General features: G+C 43.2%; 1 long non-coding RNA gene, 1 other non-coding gene and 2 pseudogenes across 8 annotated transcripts in view; 2 read left to right on the top strand and 2 right to left on the bottom strand.

Annotated features, from left to right (window-relative positions):
* LOC118146779 (uncharacterized) overlaps nucleotides 1-23,876 on the top strand; it is a 358,558-nt gene that overhangs the window by 30,763 nt on the left and 303,919 nt on the right. The window lies entirely within an intron of this gene.
* On the bottom strand, nucleotides 2,632-4,825 carry LOC144578958 (uncharacterized; annotated as a pseudogene). The gene has a single exon (XR_013525589.1). The product of XR_013525589.1 is annotated as an uncharacterized LOC144578958 (transcript).
* LOC100404580 (stearoyl-CoA desaturase pseudogene) lies at nucleotides 4,442-6,736 on the bottom strand (annotated as a pseudogene).
* LOC118147033 (U6 spliceosomal RNA) lies at nucleotides 16,322-16,427 on the top strand. Its single transcript, XR_004733213.1, has one exon. It is a non-coding gene; the product is annotated as a U6 spliceosomal RNA (small nuclear RNA).

Below are 23,876 nucleotides of genomic sequence, written 5' to 3'. Positions count from 1 at the left end.
AAAGACAAAGACAACAGCTTCTGTTTGGATCTGCAGTTGTGCGACCCTCAAACTAAAGAAAGAAAAACTCCTGCCTGGGTCTCCATGTCTATGACACTCTAACTAGAAAAACACATGCTTTTTTACCAGGCAGAGTCTGGTGTTTTTCTAGTTTGAAGGTCGTGCAGCTGGAGACCTGGGCAGGACCTGGTGTTTTCCTAGTTGAGGGTTGTGCAGCTGGAGATCTATGCAGGACCTCGTGATTTTCAAGTTTGAAGGTTGTGCTTCTGGAGATGTGGGTGGGAGCTGATGTTTTCTGGTTGAGGGTCATGCAGCTGGAGACCTGGATGGAAGCTGGAAATTTTCTAGTTGAGGGTCGTGCAGCTGGAGACCTGGGTAGGAGCTGGTGTTTTTCTAGTAGAGGGTCATGGAGCTGGAGACCCAGGCAGGAGCTGGTGCACGGCCAGCTTCAGGACCCTCAAAGTAGAAAACACCAGCTCCTCCTGGATCTCCATCTGCACAGCCCTCAAACTGGAAAACAGCTCCTCCTGGGTCTCCACCTCCACCACCCTCAGGCTTAAACAATAGCAGCCCCAGCTCCTCCTGAGTCTCCACCTCCACGACCCTCAGGCTTAAACAACAGCAGCCCCAGCTCCTCCTGGGTCTCCACCTCCACGACCCTCAGGCTTAAACAACAGCAGCCCCAGCTCCTCCTGGGTCTCCACCTCCACGACCCTCAGGCTTAAACAACAGCAGCCCCAGCTCCTCCTGAATCTCCAGCTTCACGACCCTCCTGAACAATCTCTTCTCATGAAATTCAACAGTCAACAAAGCCACAGCAGAAGTAAATGAATAAATGTTTTGCTTTCAAATTGATGTCTCTTTTATGTTCTTGCAAGTCGGTTAACTTTTCTACTTTCCGTGAACTTTGCAATCTACTTCTAATGTCAGATAGAAATACACTATTTGAAATGATGTTTAAAAACTTAGTAATATTTTTAATATGATCTTATCACACAGCTGTAGAAAGAATCTTCTTTCTCTCTCTGTGTGTTAAAGTCTTATGAACATTCAAACTATGAATTTACTTTGTTGAGGTTCCCAGAATACACATTAACCCCAAATGCGACTCCCCTTCTTAAAATCTTTCAGCTTGTTTCCATTACCCGAGCATAAATGCCAGCTCCAATCACAGCCCACCGTGTCCAGCACTGCCCTGCCCTCTGCCCTGGCTTCGTGGTCTCCCTTTGCTGTTGATCCTTTTCTGCGGGACAGGCCTCTGTCGGTTCCTCAAACTACAAAGGCTCAGGCCTGACTCTGAGCCTCTGCCCCTCTGTGCCCTCTGCCTGGATGCCTTTCCCCGGCTCACCATCCTCCTCTCGGCCTGCTCAGCTCCAGCCTGCTTGTTGCCCTTCAGGTTGACAAACACACGGTGTTCTCCCACCCCTGGGCCTTTGCACAGGCTATTCTCTGTGCCAGAAACACTTCCCCACTCACCACCTGGGTTTCCTTTTCTAATCACCATTCATCCTTGGTGTCTCCACTGAAATATCGATCCCTGACTGCCCCCTCCCTTGGGCTTAACTTTGGTTAGGTTGCCAACCTCTGTCTCCTGACTCCAGGAAGCCAGACGCTATCCCAGCACTCAGAACTTCCACACTGCCACGTTTTGCACACCCATAATTATTCTATTAGCTTGGTGCAGAGGTCATCTCATTTTAATGAACTTCAGCACTGGCTTCTCCCAACTTTTTTTTTGGCCATTGCTATAAATGTCAAAAACTGCAATGACTGCTGCACCAACCAATAGAATAATTTATATTTATTCATCCATCCTCTGTCTTCCCCTCTGGAAAGGACGCTCCTTAAGAACAGGGAGCAAATCTACTCAAATCACTCCACCTCCCCAGCATATTGTCAATAATTATTTCTTGCCTCACTGAGAGAAATACCTTCATAGTTGCTGGGATGAGGCACATCACAGGACCACCCCCTTTTGAAAGTCAGTGTCACGGACGGTTAGCGTTTGCTTTTCACTCCCGCACCCATGGCTTGGCTGAGCTTAGACTGATCTAGTCTGGGCTTGGCTCCAGGCTGAGGGTTAGAACAACGTGTGCTCCACATGCCTCTCCTCCTGCAGCCCAGTTCCCTGGGGCACATGCCTTTCGTGGGAAAAATCAAGAGCATTAGAGGGCAGGCTTGGCAGGGCCCACATGGTTCAGGCTTCTGCTTGTGCCATGTTGGTTAAAGTCTCATTGGGGTAAGCAAGTTGCCTAGCCATGAGCAACACCTCTGGGATGGATAAGTCCATCCACCCTCCCTTAGGCCCTGGCAAAGATGTGGATGTGTCATGCTCTTACGGGGGTGGGGGAGGTGAAATATTGAGGCCCACTGATGAGAAAGATGTAAGGCACAGGGTAAGTTGGCACACCTCCGAAGCAAGGACTGTTAGAGCTCTAGACTCTTGATCAGATCTGAGTTTCTCATTAATGTGTCACTTGAATTGAGCTGTAGAATCTTGAAAATAGTGTTCCTTACTCAGCAGACAAATCCCCACCCATACCCACACATATATTGGGGCCCTCAGCCTGAGGTCTCCATCCAGCCTTATGTAAGGGTCATGGTACAGATCAGATCCATGACACACAATTACAATAGGAAGAAGTGAAAGTTATTATTTTTTATTGTTCATATATTATCAAGCAGGCATTGGTGACCTGTGGAATTAGAAGTACCCAGCAGACATTTCCAAGGGGTCACAAGTCAACAGATCTAAACTATATTGATCTTCCCTTAGACTGTTTTCTACTGAGGTGAATAGCTCAAAAGACAAGGATGGCTTTAGTCTAGGCTAACCCCTGTAGCCTCTATGCAATTAACACAGGAAGAAAGGCCCTCCTCCCTTCCACCACTGGGGCTCAACAGTGGACTGAGCATTTGGTAGTGTACATTTCCAATCTTAATAGAGCAAAGCCAGGCTTCTGCTTTGATGACTGAGGTAGAGGGACAGGAGTAGTCCAAGGTTCTAAGACCACTCATGTTCTGTTTCTGTTTTTTTCCAGACTTCTATGCTATTGTCTACCCTAGGCCGTAGGGAATGCTGGTTAGTTTGCTGAACAGACACTCTGTTCAGCAGGTTTTGTGGTATCTCAAATCCCAAGTCTCAGCCAAACCTTTGCAGTCCACCCTGACTCCAGGGAACAGGGCCTCCTTTCGAGGTGAGGCACTTGGGTTCTTGCCTTTCCAGTGAGGGCTGTTTCCTCCTACTTCTATAAGCATTGCACTGCCAGCTGAGAGCACTGACTCAGGCGGGGCAGCCTTACTGAGCAAGCGGGAGCATTCAGCATGCTCTCTGGTCCTGACCCAGACAGAGGGGACTGAAAACAAACCCTCTTTTGCTCTGTGGCTGGCTCATTGGCTCAACATGAGCACTTGGCTTGGCCATGCCCCCTGAGAGAGGGGGAGAAAGGGGCTCCGGGCCAGAGAGGTTTCTGGGAGGGGTTACTAGCCTTGTCTTGCGCCATCAGTGTGGCAGAGGAGCACAGGGTGTAGGTGGAGACACGCCGGAGGCCACGTGAAAGTGGCAGCCAGCTCTACTTTCTAAAGAGAAGCAGTGTTTCAGTGACCCTGAGCATTCTGTCTGCAGGAGGGAGCTGCCTGGACAGCAAGTCATCACCACCTCTAAATACACACAAAGGAGGCTGCCCATCCAGGGAAAGAAAACGTTCAGGGAAGAGAAAGATATGCTAAGAGAAAAGGGACAGACAGGGTAGAGCCAGGAATCAAGAATCAGCATAGTGAAGAGATTCCTAACCCTGCCCCAACAGGCAGTTCAATTCATTAGGCTAGATGTTAACAGAGCAAAAAAAAAAAAAAAAAAAAAAAAAAAAAGTGAAGGGGCACAACACTGAGGAGAGAAACCTTCTAGATTTTATCCATTTCAAGGAGAAACTGGAACTAATTAATGAATGACCTACCATCTAGCTTATTTTATTAAGACTTTCACTAACTCCCTCAATAATCTTCTCATGCTCTTGTCAATGTGTTCTCAGATCCTTTTCTATATGAAGTTCGCTCTTAGAAGCTGCCTACAGATTCTGTCCCTCAGCCTCTGCATCTCACGTCCAGCAGTGGAGAGGAAATTGGCAACCCAACTAATTCCTCCTCTCCTTCAGAGTTTTTTCAAACATCCCTCTTCGGGAGGGAAATACTCTAAGTGAAATAGTTTAATGTTCTAAGCAATGTTTATGTGTATATATATTTTATGTTTGACCTGACTCTATCTCCTAAAATCTTTCCCTTTTTGGATGTTTGGAAATGCCACAGACATCTTCTTACTATAAGTGGAGCAACCAATATCCTGAAGATGGCAGAGCAGAGGAAAGAATTTTGATGAGCAGCCCATGGAATCCTCAAAATTCTATGAGCTACTGTATTTACCAATTCTGGAATCACCCAACTTCAAGACTTCTTGATATATGACCTAAGAAATCTTGTCATTAAAGAAAAAAATCCCTTCCCCAGCAGAGACCACTTTTTCTACAAACTTATAATGTTTCTTCTTTATCCTCAGCCTAAACGATACATTGTCACATTGAGATTAGCATTGCCAAACTCCACAGCCACTTCTTACCCCAAGCCAGGAGAGAAAGGAAGCATGCTGTGTGGTGGGGCTTGAAGTCCTCACTAGGTAGGCAGCTGCATGTCTGATCATGGCAAGAGCTTCCTCTTGCTTCATTTCCCTGGTCCTTACATCCATACATGCTAACTCCCTCCCCCCACAATCCACCTGCTTTAGAAGCTTTGTGTCAAATGAAGTTACTTTTCCATTCCATCTAGCAAAAGCCTGGGATGAAGATAATTCACAGGGAACTGTCCAGGTTCTGTTTTATCTCTAGCTTGAGCCACCGGCCTCAAAGCTCACAACAGCTCAAGGAAAGAGAGTTATTTGGAGCAAAGACTATTACTTGCTACAGAAAGGTTGTCTAGGCTTTGGAAGCTAGACACTGAACAATGACTGATCAGCTGCTTGCCTGGGAAGCAATGAGAAGAGAAAGGAAGGTGATAGCAACAAAGTGAAAGGAAGACAATGGGCTTAGAAGAGAGAGAGGATAGAAGAAAAAATATCAGCCTAGCATCATAAAGGCAGAGTTCTTGTCTTTCAATACTTTAGCATTTTAAAAGAATACTGTACTGGAACGGGTTAACCTCATCATCTTTAGCATCCTGGTAGCATTATTCAGTAGTTAATAAACAGATATAAAACCTCTCTGCCTGGCTGACTTTGAAAAAGAACCCAAGGGACCCCAAACTCAGCCACTTTTGTAGCTTCCACCCCCAATTGTTTTAATCCTGGCCAAGATGGCGGCCTTGGAGACTTTCTTCTGGTCATAGGCCAGACCGAGGGCAGCCATGCAATCAATGAAGAATGTGGTTACGTTGATGTGCCAGCGGTACTCACTGGCAGAGTAGTCATAGGGAAAGGAGTGGTGAGTTGTGGAAGCCTTCACCCACAGCTCCAAGCGAAAGCAGGACGTTCTCCCGGGGGCTAATGTTCTTGTCGTAAGGACGATATCTGTAGAGGTGGGCAGCGCTGTTCACCAGCCAGGTGGCATTAAGCACTACAGCATATCGCAAGAAAGTGGCAACGTACAAGCTGTGTTGAAAAGTTTCACCCCAGAAATAAAAGGGCACAAGTGTGGGCAGGATGAAGCACATCAGCAGCATGCCAGGTTTGTAGTACCTCCTCTGGAACATCACCAGTTTCTCAGCTTTTAGGTCAGACAAGTCCAGTGTACCGCCCTTCTCTTTGACACCTGGGTGTTTGGGCACAAGCAGCCAGCCCATGTGAGAGAAGAAAAAGCCACGTCGGGAATTATGAGGATCAGCATCTGTTTCTGAAAACTTGTGGTGGGCACGGTGGGCACGGTGGTCACGAGCCCATTCAAAGACATCATTCTGGAATGCCATTGTATTGGCAATGATCAGAAAGACCCGCAGGGGCAGCCGAGCTTTGTAAGTTTGGTGGCTCCACAGGCGATGAACTCCTGCTGTTATGCCCATGACACTGACAAAATAACAGAATAACCCCCAAAGTCAGGTGTAGAACTTGCAGGTAGGAATCAAAATGATCCCATACAGGGAGCCCAAGTGTAGCAGAGATATCAGGATGATGTTTCTCCAGACATATTCAACCTCGGGCCTTGGGCCTTCCTTATCCTTGTAGGTGGGGTCATATATATCATCTTTTATATCAGGACGAATGTCTTCTTCCAAATAGAGGGGTGTCTTCTCCAACTTATCTCCTCCATTCTGCGGGACCCTGGAGGGAGGCGCTGTGGTGGTGGTGGTGGTATAGGAGCTAGAGATCTCCTCCTGCAGCAAGTGGGCCCGCATCTTGGCTCTCGGATGCCGAGATCACTTTCCAGGGGCCGAGGCTGCGGAGCGGAGTTAGGGGGCGCTGGGGGACTTCGGTTTCGGAGCTCGCCGGTGCACGCTGGATGGGTGTCCGGCCCGAGCTGCAGCGCGTGGAGGTTCCGGAGCCGGGAATTTAAGGCTAGAGCTGGCAGTGGGTGACAGTATCCTGTATTGCCTCAGCCCCCGTTTTATCTGCTGCCAAGCAGGGGCAAGGTGCGCGGAGTTGACTGGCGCGGGCGGCCCCGCGTGGAGGTGGGCGGGATGGGGAGGAGACAGAGGCCGAGGCTCGCTAGCCGGGCGCCAGGATGCTGCCGACACCCACACCGCACCGCCAGGCCCCAGCCCCTGCCCCCCAGCAAATCTTATTAAAGGAGAAAGGACACATATTCTTCCTTACATTAAAATATTCAAAATTATGAGTATTCATGAAGTTAAATTACATTTAATTAAGTTATATAGATAAATCATTCACAACTATATATTTTTTAATAATTTTAAGTTAAAATAATATGCATATTTCATAATTGAAAAAGAAAAGCAAATACAAGGTCTTTGTAAAACATTCAAACAGTTTAGAAGGATATAAAGAGAAGAGAGTCTGTATCTGGCCAGGCATGGTGGCACATGCCTGTAATCTCGGCTACTCAAGAGGCTGAGGTAAAAAGATCACTTGAGCCCAGGAGTTTGAGACTGCAGTGAGCTATGATTGTGTCAGTGCACGACAAAGCAGGACCCTGTCTCCAAAAAAGAGTCTATATCTGCCCAACTCCTTACAGCCCTTCCTTTCATCCCCTCAGTGTGATCTCTCTATCTAGTAATAATCTCAGTTAACATTTTTTGGTTATTATTATAGAAATTATACATAATGTCCAGAATTTTTTCACAAATAAATTGATTCTTTTCACAGCTGCATACTATTCCATCATATGGATATATTATAATTTAATCTGACCATTCCTTTATCAATATACATTTAACACATTTTCAATTTTTTTCCCCTATTTTCAACAATGCAATAGTGAACATCCAAACATATCTTTTGTACATGAGTTTATGTTGTAGCTGCTTCAAGCACTGGAGTCAGAGTCTTTATTATAGTTTAGATCTTTAAGGTATATGTGTTTAGATTTATAAGATATATTTCTAGAATGATAAGATTCATGCTTAAATGTGGCACCTAGACTGTAATTAAGATATGGATGTCAGAGAAGCTGCCATTTAAACTTGGCCTTTTATCTTCCTGCATGGGAGGATAAAGTGGGTCATTCTGAAGTAGATCTTCTTTGTTCTTAGTGGTTCATAATAAAGATAGGGTAAGCAGGCATCTGTTGCTCTTGGGGAAATGTACAACAAAGCCTTTTAAAAAGGGCTTGATGAAGTCTGCTTTTTTTTTTAAATAGGTAGAGATGAAAGGTTGCTTAAGTGGAAGTAAATTTTCATGCAAACTCAGGTGGCTACTGGAAGAGGATGCTATATCTCTCATACATCTTTTGGACTTCTTCATAAATAGTATCTTTTGGATGGTTAGAGACAATGCTTAGGGGAGAGATGGATGAGTGTAGACCAAGGATTCTGGCTAATCACCCAATTCTAGGTAGTCTTCGGGAAAAGTGAGTTCTGGGTTAGCTTGTGGCTATGTCTGGTACTGGAATTGCCCCAGATCTCACACAAAGGCACAATGAGTGTGTTGGAAAGAATGACTGCATATGTTGGTTTAACCTGGAGAGCTATTACCTGGGAAGTGAGAGAGGAGGACACCACTGTGGCCTGCATAGGAATATGGACTGAAATGAGCAGTGGAAAAGAACATACCAACTGGGAAAGACCAGTATTCATAACGTTCCAACCACAATGGTAACTGAGAGTTAGGTCTGCTTGTGATAGATTGGATCCTTTGGATGGTTCTCCAGAAGGCATTTCAGAAATATGTTCAGCTGCTCTGGATGACATCCTGGGATTCTTGAATAAGTGGGCAGAAGGGAAATCCCTTGAATTATACCTCCAGCTTATCCAAAATATTGGGATTCTGGCTTGGTTTAGTTAAGTAAAATAAGAGATGCAACCAATTTGTATCTTGATTAAATAAATTGTACAGCTGGGCATGGTGGTGCACAACTGTAATCCCAGCATTTTGGGAGGCTGAGGTGGGCGGATCATGGGGTCAAGATATTGAGACCATCCTGGCCAACATGGTGAAACTGTGTCTCTACTAAAAATACAAAAATTAGCTGGATGTGCTTGTGTGTGCCTGTAGTCTCAGCTACTCTGGAGTCTGAGGCAGGAGAATCGCTTGAACCTGGGTGGCAGAGGTTGCATTGAGCCGAGATCACGCCATTGCACTCCAGCCTGGGCGACAGAGTAAGACTGTCTCAGAAAAAAAAATTATACTGGTTGTATCAGCATAATTGCGTGATGTTCAATGGCTATATTACTTCCCTTTAAACATTTTATGATTGCAGCCTTTTGGGAAGCAACATCTCTCTACTACTTCATAATGAGCTTTTGAAAGTTACCAAAAAAAAAAAAAAGCCACTCTATTTCACTAACTGTTATTTCACTGAACTACTCACAGGAAGTCTCCCACCATTCCTCATTTGAGTAACTAGTTAAAAAACCAAAGCAAAACAAAAAACACTAAGCTCAGGAATTCTCAGTTATATGCATTAATCTTCATCCCCTTACTTGTCCCTATTTTTTATGGAAGACAATAAAATATTTGTCTTGTTGATATCACTACTAATTATATATATATATATTTGAGATGTAGTTTTGCTCTTGTCACCCAGGCTGGAGTGTAATGGCACGATCTTGGCTCACTGCAACCTCTGGCTCCCGGGTTTAAGTGATTCTTCTGGTTCAGCCTGAGTGGCTGAGATTATAGGTGTGCGCCACCATGCCCAGCTAATTTTCTTGTATTACTAGTAGAGGTGGGGTTTCACCATGTTGGCCAGGCTAGTCTCAAACTCCTGCCCTCAGGTGACCCACCCGCCTCAGTCTCCCAAAGTGCTGGGATTATAGTAAGCCACTGCGCCTGGCTTAATACTACTAATTCTTATACTTAAAATAATCATGGCACCTTAACCAACAGGGATTCAGGACTCTTACTTTTCAAATATTATGGGCAACTTTGAAGATTTGCTCATAGTGTCTCTCAGTCAAAAGTTGTTATAAGCAACCAGTCATGGCCCAAAGAGAACCCCAAATTTCAAATTGTGTATTTCCCTGTAGCATTGGTTTTCTCTAAGTACATTTTCTCTTTTATCACTAGAGGGCAATAATGCTCCACTATACAAGTCGGAAAACACCTCACGAACAGTAAAATCTAATATTTAGTAGGTTATTATGCTGTTGTAAACCTACTAGATAATTTATTTCCTTTCAAATTGTCACCAGACTATAAAATATTGCCTCTAGTATACTTCCCCTTTTTATACAAGTATATTTCTCCTGGTATATTTCCCCTTTTTACACAAAATATCTCTGGCATACTATTAGAATCAGTGTAGTCTGCTATAACTGGTCTCACATTTTCAATCATATAGGACTTAACGCTTTTCCATACAGCAAAATATTTCCAGATTCTGATGACTTCTCATCTCTTCTGCTGTTGTCATTCATGTTCAAGCCACTATCATCTGTCGTCTTAGTGGGGTCTACCCTGACAACTTGCATCAGTTAGGCTAGGTCAGGTTATGCTGCAGTAACAAACAAGACCAAAAATCTCACTAGCTCAATCAACATGTAGCTAACACCAAGTGTCTAATGCAGGTTGGCAGGGACTTTGGCTCATAATAGTTATTCAGGGATTCTGGCCAAGTGAAGCTTCCTATGGCATGCAGCAGTGGGAGATGCATGTGGAGAATCACAGGCTCTTCTTAAAGCTTCTGTCCAGAAATCACACACATCATTTCTGCTCACATTCCATTGGCCACAGCAAGTCCTATGGTTGTACTTAACTTTAATATGATAGGGAAGAACAATCCTAGTATAAGCCCGGAGATTGTGAAAACTGTATGCATTGGTGAACAGCAGTAAGGAAACCAAACCACTCTAATGATAATTTCCACTTCCCCATTTCTGCCCTAGGACTTTGGATTTCCCTTATTCTGTTCTATTTTCTCCTATAATAACCCTTATCTTCTAACTTACTATATAATTTACTTTGTTATTAATTTTCCACCCCCTCTTTCTAGAATATAATTTCCACAAGGGCAGGGATTTTTGTCTATGTTGTTCTATATTATATCCACATTGTTCAGAACAATGCCTATCTCATCTTAGGTATTCAATACATAATGAGTGAATGAGTAACCAATTGATCATACATCAATTTTTTTCACCTTATACAATAACCCACCCTATATGGGTAGAATGATGACATGAATTAGAGAAATTGACACTGTGCTTATTCAAAACCGTGGTATTCAGGCAGGGGATGGTGGCTCACACCTGTAATCCCAACACTTTTGGAGGTTGAGGTTGGCAAATCACTTGAGGTCAGGCGTTCGAGACCAGCCTGGCCAACACGGTGAAACCCCACTGCTATTGGAAATACAAAAATTAGCCAGATGTGGTGGTGCATGCCTGTAATCCCAGCTACTCTGGAGGCTGAGGCAGGAGAATCACTTGAACCTGGAAGGTGGAGGTTGCAATGTGCCGAGATTGTACCACTGCACTCCAGCCTGGGCAACAGAGTGAGACTCTATCTCAATTAAAACAAACAAACCGAAAACCATGATATTTAGGAAAGTCTTTGCAAGTAGGATGTCTTACTGGAAGAATGAAGTCTTTTGAACCTGGGACCTCATAAAGCATCATGACAACAAGCAGATTGAGAATATTGTTTGCTGTATTGTTTTTACTGTTGGATTCATAAACATTATGGTAAACATAATGGTAAGTCAATTATTTTCTTTTCTTAATTAATTAATTAATTTTTTTTTCCAGAAAGGTCTTGCTCTGTCACCTAGGCTGAAGTGCAGTGGTGTGATCATAGCTTGCTGCAGCCTGAACTTTTGGGCTCAAGTGATCCTCCCACCTCAGCCTCTGGAGTAGCTGAGACTACAGGGTGTGCTACCATACCTGACTAATATATTTTTTTTTAATTTTTGGTGGAGAAAAATTTGGATTTCCCTTATTCTGTTCTATTTTTTCCTTATTAAAGGAAAAATAGACCAGCCCAAGTTGGTCTCAAACTCCTGGCCTCTAGTGATCCTCTCACCTCCGCCTCCTAAAGTGCTGAGATTACAGACGTGAACCACTGTGCCTGGCCAATTATTTTAAATATATGCTGTTATGGTCCCTACAGAGGCAGATGGAGGCATAAAAGCTGTCAGCAGTCAAGCATCAAAAAGTGGAATCAGATTCCTCAGTGCAAGTACATTCTTATTATTATTAGTTCAGTATTGCCCAACTTAATATTTTAAAGTAACTCACAATTATTAGTCAGTTATTGGTCTTCGTGGAAATGAAAGGATCTATTGTCATTTTCTGTAGGGAAAATGCCCGTGTGTTAGAGAATGTATTGGTGAACAGCAGTAAGGATGCTTCTCAGATGGCTTCCATCATTAAGTGTCTGTGATTCTGGGACATCGCCATTCCAAAATCCACTTCCAGAAATCATCAAGTAAAAGGTGATAAAGAAATTGTTTATCTCTTTGCTTCCCTTTCTTATCTCACCCTATAAGCCTGGTCATAAGAAAGAAGAATAGGCCAGGCATGGTGGCTCACGTCTGTAATCTCAGCACTTTGGGAGGCCAAGGAAGGAGGATCACATTAGGTCAGGAGTTTGAGACCAGCCTGACCAAAATGATGAAACCCCGTCTCTACTAAAAATACAAAAATTACCCGGACTTGGTGGCACACACCTGTAATGCCAGCTGCTTGGGAGTCTGAGGCAGGAGAATCACCTGAACCTGGGAGGCAGAGGTTGCACTGAGATTGCATCACTGCACTCCAGTCTGGGTGACAGAGAAAAACTCTGCCTCAAAAAAAAAAAAAAAAAAAAGAGTCAAAGGATGAAGAAGTTTCATGGTTATTTCAGTTTCGAAGAAGTTATGGAAACCTCTTTTTCTTTTTCTTTTTTTTGTTTTTTGAGACAGAGTCTTACTCTGTCACCCAGACTGGAGTGCAGGGGTGCAATTTTGGTTCACTGCAACCTTGGCCTCCTGGGTTCAAGAAATTCTCCTGCCTTAGCATCCCGAGTAGCTGGGATTATAAGCTAGCCTGCCACCACACCTGGATAATTTTTGTAATTTTAGTAGAGACGGAGTTTTGCCATGTTGCTTAGGCTGGTCTTGAACTCCTGACCTTGTGATCTGCCTGCCTTGGCCTCCCGAAGTGATGGCATTACAGGCATGAGCTACCTACCCTGCTGGAAACCTCTTTTTCTTAGGAAGAAAGAATGTGGGGTGTGTGTGTGTTTTCAAATTAAGACCAGGGTCCATTGGAATAAGTGCTAAGTTATTAAATGGCCAGATTTCTTCAAATTAATTAACACCTTCCTCTAGTAACTACTTTTCTTCAGCAAGCGCAGGTTGCATCAGAAATGTCCATCGACTAAAATTTTGAATCCCAAGAGAAGAAGCTATTTAAAAGTAGAGCATCTCTTTTGCCTTAACTTAAAAGACTGTATGAGTATCATGAAAAGTATAAATTTCAATCTTCATTTGTGTAAGTAGTTTTTGTTAGTGTTTTGAACAAAATTATGTAAATTTCGTATCCTAAACTAGCTTTGGTCCCCTTTCTCCATTTCTCCAGGTTACTATGTCCCTTACATATATTTGTGGTCTCAGGGGCAAGGTCCACAGCCAGGGGACCTTCTTTTTTGTCTCTACTACATTCCATTCATGTTTCCTTCTTACTTCTTCCTGCCTTGGGTCACACTTTTTCTTCTTCTCCTCTCATACTATTGTAGATCAGGCTGTCAGGCAATTTAGACGGCTGGGATTGATAGCATAGCACAGGAGATGGAGAAAAGGAGAAGAGGCTGGATGGGTGGCTCATGCCTGTAATCTCAGCAATGTGGGAGGCTGAGGCAAGTGGATCACCTGAGGTCAGCAGTTCAAGACCAGCCTGGCCAACATGGGGAAACCCCTTCTCTACTAAAAATACAAAAATTAGCCAGGCGTGGTGGTGGCACCTGTAGTCCCAGCTACTCGGGAGGCTGAGACAGAAGAATTGCTTGAACCACAGAGGCAGAGGTTGCAGCGAGCCGAGATGGCGCCACTGCACTCCAGCCTGGGCAACAGAGCAATACTCCATCTCAAATAAATAAATAAATAAATAAATAAATAAATAAATAAATAATAAAAAAAAATAAAAAATAAACAAAAAAGAAGAGAGAGAGAGAGAGAGAGAAGGGAGAGGGAAGATGGAATAGTAAGATCCTGGCCATGCTCCTCTCTTCCCCACTAACCACCACTGTCAGTGACTGGCTCCAGCAGTGAATGTGGTATCCTCTTTCAATCCCTCAGTCTATTTTCATGGGTCCTAATTTGCCCTATATGCTTTCCTTCTCTGGGTTCATGATTTACTCTCAAAACTGCACTTGTGGGAGGGAATGAGAAGAAATAGTAAGGAAACAGCAGAGGATATCGAGACAGATGGTATCACCAGTATCCACAAACCATGCCCTAGGCTAGGCAAGCCTGGTTCTCTGGTCCAGTTTGGTCAGGAGGTCAGATGTCCAACATCAATGACTTACTGTTTTCAAACCTTAGGTCAGGGGTTTTGCTGTCTCCTGATAGGAGGAAAAGAAAGAGGTGAATTTACAGCTGGTAGACAGGCAGATGATGGTGCTGTGCATAACCCACAGCTAATCTTAGCTCTTTAAAAACGTACCTGCTTATTCTTGTGAGTAAGTTGCAGATGTGACTTTCGTTTCTCAGATATGCTGTAGAGGAAACAGGGTTGAGAATCCTTGTCCTACTTTATACATATCCACCTCCCTTAAGTACAGTCTTATTCAATTTCCTACCCACCCCCATTGCTGGGATGTTTTCTTGACCTAGTGACATCAGTTGTGATGGAAATTTTGGGAAGGGTGGGACAAGGGTGGGACGTCTGCACTCCAAGTGCTCACTTCTGTGTGTCAGGCATCTGCAGAGACCAAAACAGGAAATTCAACCTCAGTGCTCAATAACATATTTTCTTGTGAATAATTATTAAATTAAAAAATTTATTGCAAAATATATCAAATATGAGAAGAGCATGGAGAGTAGTATAACAAATAGCTTCCTATCTTATAGCCATTTCAGATCCCTACTTATTATTAATTTTTTTGAAGCAAAGTTTTGCTCTGTTGCCCAGGCTGGAGTGTACTGGTGTGATCTCAACTCACTGCAATCTCTGCCTCCCAGGCTCAAGCAATTCTCATGTCTCAGCCTTCTGAGTAGCTGGGATTACAGGTGAGCCAACACTCCCGGCTAATTTTTGTATTTTTAGTAGAGATGGAGTTTCACCATGTTGTTCAGGCTGGTCTCAAACTCCTGACCTCAAGTGATCCACCCACCTTGGCCTCCCAAAGTACTGGGATTACAGGTGTGAGCCACCATGCCCAGCTGTATCAGATCCCTATTTTTGTTTTATTTTTTGAGATCGAGTCTCTCTCTTGTCACCCAGATTAGAGTGCAGTGGCACCATCTTGGCTCACTGTGACCTCTGCCTCCCAGGTTCAAGCGATTCTCCTGCCTCAGACTCCCACCTCTAAGGTTCAAGTGATTCTCCTGCCTCAGACTCCCAAGTAGCTGAAATTACAGGCACCTAATCACCATGCCCAACTAATTTTTGTGTTTTTAGTAGAGACGGGTTTCTCTATGTTGGTCAGGCTGATCTTAAACTCCTGACCTCAAGTGACCTACCCACCTTGGCCTCCTAAAGTGCTGGAATTACAAGTGTGAATTACTGTGCCCAGCCATATCAGATCCCTATTTTTGAAGAATCTAAGTCACTAGGTATAGTTACAGACACTGTGTATCACTCCCCAATCTCATTAGTCTCTTTCTTTTCCCAGAGGTAACCACTATTAGAATTTTGGAGTTCATCATTCCCATGAATATTAAAAAAAATTAATTACAGACAAATGCACGATTATGTAAAGAATAGTTTGAATGTATTCAAACTTTACATAAGTTTGTAAAGTTATGTTCATTCCTCTGGGTCATTTTTTTCAACTGCTTCATAATATCTTTCTATGGCTTTAACCCAATTATTGCATTTATTTCCTATTGTTGAACAGTATTTTAAAAAACAAATAGATCTATATTGAGATTATTTCAAAAATAGTGCATATTCAGTGCCAGTACACTTGGCAAGTATTGATTGATTTCATTCTCATAATAGTGCTATGAGGAGCTCAATATTATTTCTCCATTTTACAGATGGGGAAACTGAGGCACAGAGGGACGTTATTTGCTCAAGTTCACAAAGTTAGTAACTTGTGGGTCTACTTCCTAGAAGTGAAATTAGTGGATCACAGGTTATAGGCACCTTTCACCTTACTAGACATTGCACTCTACAAAGTAGTTATGTAGATAGGAACTCTTGGAGAACAGAGCCAGAAGAAGCCCAGAACTGTGGAGAATAATGCATTAAGAAACCATTCCCAGGATATAAAACTAGGCCCTAAACTAAGAACATTCTCTGCCTCCAGAATAGGGGGTCTGGCATGGACTGAATTATGTCTCCCCTCAAATTCATATGTTAAAGCTCTATCCTTCAGTGTGACTATACTTCAGTGTGACTATACTAAGAATGGGGCCCCAATCCAACAGGGCTCATGTCCTTATAAGAAGAGGAAGAGACACCAGAGCTTTACAGCTGTCTGCAAACCAGAAAGTGCACCCTTGCCACGAATCAAGTTGGCTGGCACTATGATCTTGGACTTCCCAACCTCTAGAACTCTGGGAAATAAATTTCTGTTGTTGTGGTCAGTTTGGCAGCACATATACTAAAACATTGGAATGATACAGAGATTAGCATGGTGCCTGTGCAAGGATGGCATGCAAATTTTTGAAGCTTTCCATATACATATATATATATATCTGTGTGTGTGTGTATACATATATATATAAAACGTCTCTCACATCTCTTTGTTTCTGCTGGAATTCCAATTAGATGTATATTTATCTTCTCATTCTCTCTTCTGTGTTTCTTAAACTCTCTTGAACCTTTTCCATGTTTTACATCTTTTGCATTCTGGGCAATTTCCTGAGCTCTGTCATAGTCTACTCTTCCCTCTTCAGCTGGTCTAAGCCACTGCCAAATTTGACTAATGGGTTTTCTGTTTCAGTGATTCCATTTTTCATTTCAGAAGTTTTTTTTCTATACTGTCTTCTATGTTAATTTTTTTCCTTTATGTCTTTGTTTTATCATCTTAACTCGCTTATTCAGCAACCTGAAGCTCTGAGAGTCTAATGAACTTTGTTACATGCTTGTTACTTCTGCAGGCTCTTGCTCATGAAGGATTATTAAGTACTGAGTTGTGTGATTGTATGTTATGAGTTCATCTTCAGCAGGGCTCTATATGTAGGTATAGTGGTGAGTGTGTACCTCCTTTGTGGTTTTCTTCTACCAAGTGCTCCAGTGATGTAACCATCCTAGGATCTATTTATGTGTTACTTTTTTTTGGCTTGGGGGTTTCTGGGCCCTCACATGGCATTGACCCATAATTGACTTGCCGATCAGGAAACTCATTTTTTTGTTTGTCTATTCAGACTCTAGGTAGGTCAGAAGAGACAAACTTCCACTTCATCTTATTATGCTGGTAGAGAGATATTTTTCTAATCCACTCTTTTCCTGTGCTGTATGTAGAGTCAGGGAAGGGAGGAAGGGTGGCTCTTACTTCAGCTTCCTACTTGGCAGTCTCAAGGTCTTTTGCTTTATCACCGTGTGCATGTTAAAACCAAATTCCTAAGATTCTTCAGGTGGAGATAAACCCGACCATTCCAGGTTGATTGCCACATCAGCTCACTCACATAATGCTCTGGTTTTCAGAAACCAGATCTTCATTACTGAGCTCTGGGGAGTTCTCTTACTTTCTTGTAAGCTTAACTATGCATTCAAATGGTTTACATTTTTTTTTTGTTTTGAGATGGAGTTTCACTCTTGTTACCCAGGCTGGAATGCAATGGTGCTATCTCGGCTCACTGCAACCTCCGCCTCCTGGGTTCAGGCAATTCTCCTGCCTCACCTCCTGAGTAGCTGGGATTACAGGCACGCGCCACCATGCCCAGCTAATTTTTTGTATTTTTAGTAGAGACGGGGTTTCACCATGTTGACCAGGATGGTCTCGATCTCTTGACCTCGTGATCCACCCGCCTCGGCCTCCCAAAGTGCTGGGATTACAGGCGTGAGCCACCGCGCCCGGCCTACATTTCTTTTTTAAGACAGAGTCTCACTCTCTCACCCAGACTGGAGTGCAGTGGTGTGATCTTGGCTCACTGCAACTTCTGCTTCCCAGGTTCAAGCAATTCTCTTGCCTTAACCTCCAGATTAGCTGTTATTACAGCATGCACCACCACACCTGGCTAATTTTTGTATTTTTAGTAGAGATGCAGTATCGCCATGTTGGGCAGACTGGTCTCAAACTCCTGACTTCAGGTAATTCACGGCCTCCCAAAATGCTGTGATTACAGACATGAGCCCACCCTACCAGGCTGCTATGCATTCAAATGGATGTTACATGTGGCATTACTCTGTGTTAATGGTGGGAGAGTTTTCAAAACATTGAGTCTGTCCTGTTCATAAAATTAGAAATCTTCAGTATTCTAAACTATGAAAGGTTGTTTTTCGTACCACATGATCACAGCCTAATTTCCATATATGGCACACACTTGCACAGGAGCATGCTGCATGTGCACACGTATGCACCCACACAATACCTGTGTTGCATACCCTTATCGCCCATGTGTAACTTTATCCCTTATGGATCTCAATGGAAAAAGTAAAAGTCTGAACGACTAGAAAAGTATATGGCATCAGAGGGAGTCTCTTTATTGTCAGCAGGAACATTTCAGAAAATACAGCACAGTGGTTAACGCCTGTGTATCAGACAAGCCTGTGTTGGATCTGGCCTTTGCCGGTCTGTGACCTTGAGCAATGTACTCAACTTTTTTTTGAGACATGGCCTTGGTCTGTTACTTGAGACTGGAGTGCAGTAGTGGATTCTTGGCTCATTGTAGCCTCACCCTCCCAGGCTCAAGTGATTCCCTATCTCAGCCTCCTAAGTAGATGGTATGACAGATGTGCACTAATTTTTTTTTTTTTTGAGATGGGTTTTTCTCTTGTTACCCAGGCTGGAGTGCAATGGCGCAATCTCGGCTTGCCACAACCTCCGCCTCCTGGGTTCAGGCAATTCTCCTGCCTCAGCCTCCTGAGTAGCTGGGATTACGGGCATGCACCACCATGCCCAGCTAATTTTTTGTATTTTTAGTAGAGACGAGGTTTCACCATGTTGACCAGGGTGGTCTTGATCTCTTGACCTCACGATCCACCCGCCTCGGCCTCCCAAAGTGCTGGGATTACAGACATGAGCCACCGCACCCGGCCACTAATTTTTTAAAAATTAAAAAAAATTTTTAAAAAGTTTTTATAGAGACGAGGTCTCACTATGTTGCCCAGGCTGGTCTTAAACTCCTGGCCTCAAGTGATCCTCTCACCTTGGCCTCCCAAAGTTCTGGGATTACAGACATGAGCCACTGTGTCTGGCCTTACTCAACTTCTTTATGCTCAGTTTCACATCTGTGAAATGAGAGTGTTAAATGTGAGAATTAAATGAATGATTCAATAACCTTAGTAATTACAATGATTATTATTAGAATTCTTTATTTGTATGCTCTAAAAAACTCAATTCTCTTCCAAAACCTCTGAGGGCCAGTATATTAAGTTGAACCACAAAATCACTATGTGTGTTGATCAAAAGTCATTAGATTGGCAGTTTCATAAGGCTCAATGTAATACTTCAGAATAGGGATCCTATTTTGAAGTTGCTAGAGGAAGACACATTCAAAGGTTGAGACTCTGATAACAGAAACACAGACTGGGGCCGAGTGTGGTGGCTCATGCCTATAATCCCAGCACTTTAGGAGGCTGAGGCAGGCAGATCACTTAAGGTCAGGAGCTCTAGACCAGCCTGGCCAACATGGTTGTAAACCCCGTCTTTACTAAAAATACAAAAATTAGCCAGGCATGGTGGTAGGTGCCTGTAATTCCAGCTACTCGGGAGGCTGAGGCAGGAGAACTGCATGAATCTGGGAGGTGATGGTACAGGAGTTTTTAAGAAATAATTTTTAGGCGGATAGAGTAAAGGTTCTTGGTGGAAATTTTCCTGTAATAAGAAACAATGCCCCAACCATCTCTTTTCTAACAAAAAAGGTGGCTTGAAGGGTCCAGCTGCCATGCTTTAACATGCATATGCCGGCCATTAGAAACTGGGTTCACTCAATATGGAGATTCCCACCGTCTTTTCCTTGTCACTAGGTGTGTGTCACCAAGTGTCATGGCCACCTCCAGAAAACACCACGTGTTCAGAACACCACAGCGACCTGCATTTGCATGTTGCAGGGCTAAGGTGGGAGGGCCAGGTTTTTCTCGGGTTATGTAAATGACAGACCTGGTTAAACCAATCCTCTGGGCCCTATGGAAATCCAACACCACCTCCTCCAGCCTCCTCATAGGAGCAGCCACTTTTCCACTGCACACATGGGGTTTCCTCTTTGTTTGAATCCGCGCTCCTTCTGTCTTTGTACAGGGGAGCTGTTTTTTCCTTCCTTCTTTCTTGCCTATTAAACTTTTTATTCCTTAAAACCACTCCACGTGTGTCTATGTTGTTTTACATAAACCTGTGCGACACAGAGGACCCTGGTGTTCCTCCAGTCATTGGAGCCGTATGAGCGAGGTCGCAGTGAGCCGAGATCGCCCTAGTGCACTCCAGCCTGGGTGACAGAGTGCAACTCTGCCAAGAAAAAAAAAAAAAAAAAAAGGAACAAAGATTGGGACTCAGTCTCTGGGGATAGGAAGGTCCCCAAGTGTTGAATGTGAATTCCCCATTGGCTGGACATTTCTTCAATTTTATTATAATTTACTCCGTTTTAGCATTGCCTAATTTAGATAAAGTTTTGTCAGAAAGTTGCTGAAGTTACATATTTCAGGGTATTGAATAGGTCTAAGTATTTGAAACAAATATCCCATTTTGGAAGTGATCATTAAGAATAGGAGACTTGGTAGTTAGCAGGAGGCTGTAAGATGGTCAGCTCATTAGCCAGCTCCTAAGGTGGACTGCTGAGTGATTAGGAGAAAGAATTGAGGGTAGATTTGCATACTTCTGGATCTGATCTTCTTGTTAACACTGGATAGCTGATTAATAACTGTGAAGAAAATAAAGGTCCTGCCGGGTGGCCTGCAGGGAGCAATACATAATTAGAGGAAACATCCCCTGCCAGACAGAGAGCTGTTGCTGCAGGGTTGATGAATAATCTTCTGAGGCCTGGAGCTGGAATTTAGCCGAATTCCTGTCACTTTCTCCTGTAAGTTGACTGTGTGATTCACTGACAAGAAAAAGTGGCCCTGCGGAGGTGAGCCCTCCCACACCCGAGGCTCCCCAATGCTGCTGATGCCTTTTGAATTCACTCTTCTTTTAACAGATCAGTCATTAGGTAATCTCTCTGATTTCACTTTTGTGATTTAGGCAAATAAGAAAATTAGCAACAATTAAGCCGGCTATGGGAGAGATTTGAGATATATGGCTTGTTATTTTACAAGACATAGTTACTACATTCTGTAGCACTTCATATGATCATTATGAGACTGGTTCACTCAGTTTCTCTGGTGGGCAGAATTTAATTTCTATTCCTACCCCAAAACCAAATGATAGCTGAATGTTAACTTGAAATGACGATGTAGTGTTAGAGCCTCTAAAGGAGTCCAGAACTTTCTGATGACAACGGATTACACCACTCTCATAACTTCTTCCTTAAACACTATGTAAGCAATCCATGATAGCTTCTTTTATTTATTATATTATATTGTATTTATTTAATTTTAGAGATGGGGGTCTCTTTTTGTTCCCCAGGCTGGTCTCAAACTCCTGTACTCAAATGGTCCTCCCACCTTGGCCTCCCAAAGTGCTGAGATTACAGGCATGAGCCACTGTGCCTGGCTCCATAATTACTTATGTAAAAGTTAAAAGAAACCCCCAGATCACCATATTCACACCTTGGTGTACAGCAAGGCTCTGAGTAAAAAAAAGATTCAATCTAGAGCAGATATGGGGAAATATTACTTTCATTATGGGAAAGGCATTTCAATGTAATAGAAGGAAAAAGAAGACTGTAGATGCAATGGAGAATTGGTGGTTAAAATACAAGGGGTGATTTGAGACTTGATGGGTTCTGTATTCTTCATGAAGTGTGAGGAATGATCAATTGAGGCTACATGGAACAGGAGTCAGAGTTTTAGTGGAGTGGAGAGGTATGAAATCCTAATGGAGAATGAGAGAAGGGTTACTAGAGGAAATTTAAGAAAATTTCCTACCAGCTTCCTCCCACAACACGTGGAAATTATGAGAGCTACAATTCAAGATGAGATTTGGGTGGGGACACAGCGAAACCACATCAGCATTCAATCAGTGACTGTGGCAAGTTATATAGCTTCCTTGGGTCTCATTTCTCTCATTTGTGATATGAAGGTGTGAAATTAAAACCCTTCCTAATTCTAACATTCTGTGATTCTATAATGCTTTCCATGAATGTATTATTCTCGATTTCCTGGTTTTCTCTGGAGGAAATACTCCCCTCTCCTCTGCTCCTGGACCCTTCACATCTGCCTTATTGGATAGACAGTTACCTGTTCCAGTGGGAGCAGGAGGCAGGAGGAGCCATCATCATGCTTCTCCTCACCTTGGTCCTCCCATAAATTATTCTTGACTGGAACTACAGATCTCTTGGCTGGAACTACAGGTATGAGCCACTGTGCCCAGCCTCTGCGTCACCTGTTCCAGTGGGAGCAGGAGGAAGGAGCAGCCATCATCATGCCTCTCCTCACCTTGGTCCTCCCATAAATTATTCTTGGCTGGAACTAAAGTACCTCTTGGCTAGAACTACAGTCATGAGCCACTGAGCCCATCCTCTGCATCTATTTTCTTTTCATTTTTTCTTTTGAGACAGAGTCTTGCTCTGTTGCCTAGGCCTGGAGTGCAGTGGCACAATCTCAGCTCACTGCAACCTCCCTCTCCTGGGTTCTAAGCAATTCTCCTGCCTCAACCTCCGGAGTAGCTGGGATTACAGGCATGTACCACTACGCCCAGCTAATTTTGTACTTTTAATAGAGACAAGGTTTCACTATGTTGGTCAGGCTGGTCTCAGACTCCTGACTTTAGGTGATCCACCTGCCTCAGCCTCCCAAAGTGCTGGGATTACAGGCGTGAGCCACCGCATCTGGCCTGCGTCTATTTTCTTGACTGTATTCTCTTAGGGAAGTCACCAGTTAATACCCAGGTAGTTTCCTGTGCCATAAGCCTTCCACAGTCTTTAGAAAAAAAAATTAGTTTTTCAAGAATTGCTTCCTTCAAAGATCAAGATGGGTTTTGACATAAACCTAAGGGTGTCTATTTGTTTCATATGGGAAAGTTTGTGATCTTGCTTCTGCATGGGTCTTTATCTCAGTCCCAAACAAAGCAAGAAAACTGGTAGAATCCTAGTATTCGCCAGCAAAATAATGTCTTGCTGCATGGCTTTATTCTCTTCTAGTCCTACTCTGCTTGTTAGAGATGGTAAAGTAGAAGGAAGCTATTCAATGTTCCCAATGCAAAGAAATGATAAATGTTTGAGATGATGGATATGCTAATTACTCTTATCTGATCACTATACATTCTGTGCATCAAAACATCACTGTGTACCCCATGAATATGTACAACTATTATTTGTCAATTAAAAAATTTGTATACTTAAAAAATGGCACAGCTAAGACATAGAGTAATTCTATGTCTCTGTCATTTATGAGGAGAGATGAGATGGTGTCTCCCAGCCTGTGAATTCACTGAGTTGGCTCAAAGATCCTTTTCTGCCTCTGTACTTTCTTTGGCAGTGGGATCTATAGAGCCATGCCAGCTGGTAGAGTTCCCAGCCTCCTCCTCCACCTCCCCTTGGCATCTGGACAAAAATTCCTGGTACATATACAACTATCTAGCTCTGGTAGTGATTTTACTGGCTGTGTGTTTATCCTGCAATTTAGTTTGCAGACCAGATAGCAATGGTATGCCTATAATTACCCAGATTGATTGATGTATTGATCCATTTATTTAACAAACATTTGTCTAATGTCTGTGTGCCAGGTATTAAGATAGGTGCTGATGTGAGAATCTACCATGAAAATATCACTTTCATTTGAATGTAATAGAGGTGAATTGTAATAGAGGTGAAAGGCAGATTCCTTGTTTATTTGCTCAAATTGTCCAGAAGATTGTGTGGTTCAGCAATGCAGAC

This window comes from Callithrix jacchus, chromosome 13 (assembly GCF_049354715.1).
Source record: "Callithrix jacchus isolate 240 chromosome 13, calJac240_pri, whole genome shotgun sequence".
In the NCBI taxonomy this organism is placed as follows: Eukaryota; Metazoa; Chordata; class Mammalia; order Primates; family Cebidae; genus Callithrix; species Callithrix jacchus.
Note: the sequence above shows the minus strand (reverse complement) of the source record. Positions and strands in the feature narration are given on the sequence as shown.